Genomic DNA, 5621 nt, shown 5'->3' with positions numbered 1-5621 from the left:
CCCCTATTATTAACATCTTACATTAGTATTGTACATTTGTCACAATTAATAAATTGGTGTTGATGATATGATATTATTGACTAAATTCCATACTTTATTTGGATTTCCTTGTTTGTTTGTTTTTTTTTTTTACCTAATATCCTTTTTCTGTTCTGGGATCCCATCCTGGTTACCACATTACATGGAGTTGTCATATCTCCCAGGGCTCCTCTTAGCTGGGACAGTTTCTCAGCCAATGACTTGGAGTGTTTTGAGGTATACTTCTCAGGTGTTTTGTAGGATATCTTTCTATTGGGCTTTGTCTGATGAACTTCTTGTGATTGAACTGGGACTGTGGGTTTTTGAAAGGAAGTTCATATGGGTTTTTGAAAGGAAGTTCATAGATGTGAAGAGCCATTCTCATCATGTCAAATCCAGGGTACGTGCCATGAACCTGACTTATTACTGGTGCTGTGACATTGATCACTTGACTGAGGTAGTGTTTGTCAGATTTCTCCTGAAAAGGGAGGGCCATCAACTGTGTAGACATGATCAGATATCATAGTTGATGGGTTTTGCAATCTGATCATCTTGTTTCCCATTCACCAAGCAAGGCACTCTGCCACGGCTGACAGACTACAGACAGTATCAGTATCACCACATGAATGATGTTGATCTTCACAGGATGTGTCAAACTTCAAAAACATTTTAAGAGATTTATGTAATTGCTTACTAGTCTTATTGTTGTGCAGTATGTAAGGAAGGGTTTCTATCTCTAAATCCTTTGAGCCTCACTTCCTTCAAGATGGCAGTCGTATTCGTTGCAAAACTCACTCTAATTGATCTTAAGACTTAATGGCAACATGTTGAGAAGGAGAATTAAACTAAGTTCCCATGCTTAATGTATTAAAAGTCACCACTCTCTCACTGATTTACTTTTATGAATGGCAAATTCAAACTCAGCTATTTATATGCACCAATAAATGTTTTTATTATTGGTATAAGAGTTATTTGCAAGTCAGCAAAATGCTTAATACAGTATTTCCTGTGCATTATCTGATCTCTTAGCTTTTCTTTTTCCAAAAGCAATGTCTAGTCTAGGCAAAAGAGATGAAAATGGTTATTCCGTCTTCATTTATAATGGCCCAATATTACTTTATCCCATGCATATAACAGCTCATATCATTGTGAAACTATAGCAACAAATAAATGAGAAGTCTTATCATTTCTGTATATCTGACTTATAAAAAGCCAAATATGTTACTAATCCTAGATGGATGTGGTCTTAAGTATTCATGAATGTTTATTTTAGATTTGTCATTTTAACTGATTTTTCAATTTCCATTTTTTCCCAGTCTCCTAGCTACATTTAAAAAAAATTGATAATGGAATCTTCTACCAGCACGAACTGTAAGGGTTAATTAATGTCAAGACTGTATGGAGACAGAAAGGCTCAAAGATACATATTTACATGTTTTACCTGGAGATGGGAGTAGATTTCAGAAGAGAGTGGAAAATACATTTTCCCCCCACTGACTATAGTTATTGTGTTTGGTTTACAGCTTTCTGATAATAACATAAAAAAAGGAAGAATTTGAGAGTATTTGAGAAGATTAGGCTATTCCCTAAAGAATCTGAGAACTAGAAGCCCCACTGCCTGCTTTTCCACCATTGAAATTAGTGATGCATTGGTTTCTTTGTATGGGCTTTTTAAAGATCATTAGGAACCAACCTGAGGATCATCAGAGATTCTGGTGCACACAGGAGCAATGAGTGACAGCACAGTGCATTCTAGTGCAAAGTACTTTAAATGGCAAATAGAGAAGATAGACAATATGGAGAATTCAACAATGCAGCCAATTTCAAATTAAATATCCCTTCCTCTCTAACTTCCCTGTTTTAGCAGAGAAGGGGACATGAGCTGCCACTCTATGCTCCTGCCTGACAAAGTTGTAGTTAATAACAAAGGTCTACATTGGAGAGTCGGGAGAATTCTTTTAATCATCATTCAACCAAGACATACTGTGTGGGCCTTCCCCTTGGTGGTACATTGAGTGGACTACTGTCCTGGTGTCTAAACTGAATGTTTCACAAAACTATATTTTTTAAAAAGCCATAGTTTTAAATGACGAAGTCCCAATTCAAACACAAATTTAAAAGTATATCAGCATACCTATATTCCCTCCCAAATGATACACATTTGGAACATATAAAGAACTCTTAAAAATCAATAGGAAAAAGAGAGTTAGGCCAATAGAAAAATGGGCAAAAGACTTAGATACCTCACAAAAGATAAATTGAAATGGTCAATGAACTTAAATCAAAGGTGCTCAATTTCATGAGTCATCTGGGAAATGGAAATTAAAACCATGATGCAATATTGTACCACCCCTACCAGAGTTTACAGACAAACTAGGAGAAGAGGCTGGAATGACCCACGCGGTAATAGATTAGAGTTGGAGACATCAGTGAAAACTCGTGTTTAATTTAATATAGATACAGATGGTCACACATGGAAATATTCAAAGATACGTATACACACAAATTAATTATGACAAAGGTCCCATACTAATGTAAGATGTGAATAATAGTTGTAACTGTGTGAAAAGACTGAATAGGAAGGGTACACTGGAACTCTCTGTACTATCTGCCTAATTTTTCTGTAAATCCAAAACTGTTTTTTAAAATAAAATCTATTAGTAAAAAATGTAATGTATTAACATTGAGGAAGTTTGATACATACAGCTATTAACTCATTTACAGCTTAGAAAAGTAATTTGTATTTTAGTTGTTATTTTATAAAATTATTAATGTTAGAGCTCCTTTAAAGATGAACTGCCCTACCTGGCACATCCACAATGTACAAATATTTTACTTGCAAATATATAATTCTATGTATTATAACTGTTGGGTTAATTGGGACATTCCTGAATGGAAATCATTGACATATACAAAATTTTTCAGGAGAATCCAGCCAAGGTTATTTTCTTGTGTGTGTGTGATGCTTTAGAAGACACAAAGTTCATTCAAAGTCTAAGCATCTCTCCCAACTTTTCATCCTTGTAGGTTATCGTCATCCATGACAATTACGTGTACACTGAATTTCACACAATGTTGCAATCATAAGATATCTTGGGTGAATTCTGTTATGAAACAAATTATTATAAAGTAATGATATAAGTTTAAATCCTGACCTGTTAATGTACTAAAAATGAATTATGCAAATTACCTAATGGGTATATAGTTTCTTATCTTGAAAGTGGATTTCTAAGAATACTAACTTCTGTTTTTCTTTTACTATAAATTAAATCAGCATAAAGCTCTCAGTACTAAACTTAGCATAGTTTAACATTAGCTGTTGATACTATTATCTTGTAGTGCCTACAACATGTAAGGGATTAAAAACAGCATAAGAAATTAATAATACTTTACATTTGCACAGAACCCTGGGGCTTTTTAAATACATGATGCATGTGAAAGCACTTTAAAAACCTCTAATGTTCCTTACAAATGTAAGAAATTATATTTTCTTGGGCTGTTTTGAGCTCCCTTCAACCTCTCGATGATTCTGTGAGGTCTTTGGGGAAAATATTGGACTTAATTTTATAGATGAGGGAATTGAAATTCAGAGTAAGTACAAGTGAGGTCCATCACTTCCACTGAATATGCCATCTTGGACAAATTATTTAACCCCTCTGAGTGTCAGTTTCTTAATTTATAAAGCAGGGATACCGCCATTTACTTCTGGGATGGTTATTGACTGAGCCAATGTACATTAGGCACTTAGTTTCATGCCTGATTTTCTAAAAATGCTATAATGGTTATTATTGTGTTCTAATATTATTGCCTGTTTTTGTACAGCCTCATTCAGCCACTCAGGGGTAGTCACAGAGTTGGTGGATAATAAAGGCAAGAATCACCATTTAATTTGCATCATTTGAGACTGAGTTTCAGTAGAGAATCATGGCTCCAGATCACAGGTTTTATTTATTTGCTTAAGCATTTATTGAACACCTCTGATAGCCATGCCTGGATGAGGTACAATGGCCTATGAAGAGATGAATGCAACCTAAACTTTGTTCTCAAGGAGATAATACAACCGTATAAATAACTTATGTATTAGTATTATGTAGGGAGAAGATGTAAAAAGGTTGCAGGAGCAGACTTTAAAGCTTTAAGATCACCTTAAGCTTGTAACAGTAAAGAAAGCACGCAGGAAAAAAAAAGTGACAATTGAACGGGCCCTGAAATAAGGAATAGGAATTAATGTGGCATATATTTATGTGCTGGAAACCCATATTTTTCAACTAGGCAACAGATTGTGTTTTATCCTTTCAATCATTATCAATGAAATTATTATTTTTGTAACAAAGGTAAATGAGCTACAGAGTCTGTTCTGTTATTACATGTGCTTCTGTAACACTAATTAGTTTCCATGCAGTTGTAAATCAGGCATGATGTCCCTTGAACATGAAAGTAATGTTGGAATCACATGTGCTTTGTCTTAGGCAAGGGAAGATGGAATGATGGGAGTAGAAGGAGAACCTTTAGCAGGAAAGAAAAAGACTAGTTTATCTGCTGTGTATGCAGGAGACTTTTCAACTCCATTTTTAAGAAAATTAAAAATAAATGCCTGCAACCAACTTCCTCCCCAAAGAGGTGCACTCTAACCTGCAGAGCTCTTGTCTCATGGCTGGTTGCATGCCCTCCTGTGCCCAACTTAATAGCAGCCCCACTGGCTCACAATTTTTTTCCATATGCATTGTCTTGGTGCCCACAAGACAGCATTTTCATTTTATTGTTTCATGTTCATTTCTAATGCCTCTCCAGCAGTCACCCTGAGCTGCCTTGTGGAGCTATTCAAGTTCTCTTCCAAAGTACTAATTTCTGTTCTTGTTTTTTTTTTTAAGTCGAATTGGTTATAAAGTTGAATAGGTTTAGAGTATCCTTAACAATATTTTTTTCTCATAAGTGCTGTTACTTTTAATGTGCTATTTTGCAGAAGACAAAAGTTTTTTTCAGAACCCATATATCATGTTATATAATATTTAAGCCTTTTGCAAGAGGGGTCCCTGGGCCCCTTGCTTTAGAGGACCCACCTTTGGTGCTCCTCAGAGTGAGGAGTACATAGGGCCAGGAGGATGTGTCTATGTGGAGCTTATGCACCCTTCCTCTAGTACATGCTTTTTATGTATCTAGACCTACAATTCTCTGCCTCAATGGTCCTGATTCCACTTACAGAGTCTGTGTGGGCTCTTCCCTGAGTCTCTCCTTCTAAGGACAACCTGTGCTGCCAATATGGCAACCCCTAGACCTGAAGATTATTAAAAGATCAGTCATTTGTAGTGAAATGGAGCTGTGTCTGTGAAGGAAAGATGAGCAAGCCAGGTTCGAGGCTGAAGGATGACTCTCCCCATGCTACCATTTTTCTGCTTCAGGATTCCACAGACTCTGGGAATTCTAAATTCAAACCTGAGCTTCCAGATCTTTGGGAGGATATATTTGTCAATATAGGGAGAGAAAATATATTTATTTCACAGTTAGTGTGCTATGTGAGAGTTAAGTATCTAGATAACGTGATCTGTGGGCCTCTATTTGTAATCTTACTGTGGACCCTGCCAATTTTAGGGGCAGTCCTGGTT

At 36.0% G+C, this 5621-nt stretch overlaps 1 non-coding gene across 1 annotated transcript; it reads right to left on the bottom strand.

Annotated features, from left to right (window-relative positions):
* Positions 1 to 1065: 1065 nt before the first annotated feature.
* Positions 1066 to 1196, bottom strand: LOC123623693. The gene has a single exon (XR_006729981.1). It is a non-coding gene; the product is annotated as a small nucleolar RNA SNORA20 (small nucleolar RNA).
* Positions 1197 to 5621: the final 4425 nt, after the last annotated feature.

The sequence above is a fragment of the Lemur catta genome, chromosome 18, assembly GCF_020740605.2.
Source record: "Lemur catta isolate mLemCat1 chromosome 18, mLemCat1.pri, whole genome shotgun sequence".
In the NCBI taxonomy this organism is placed as follows: Eukaryota; Metazoa; Chordata; class Mammalia; order Primates; family Lemuridae; genus Lemur; species Lemur catta.
This window is presented reverse-complemented; position numbering and strand designations above follow the sequence as displayed.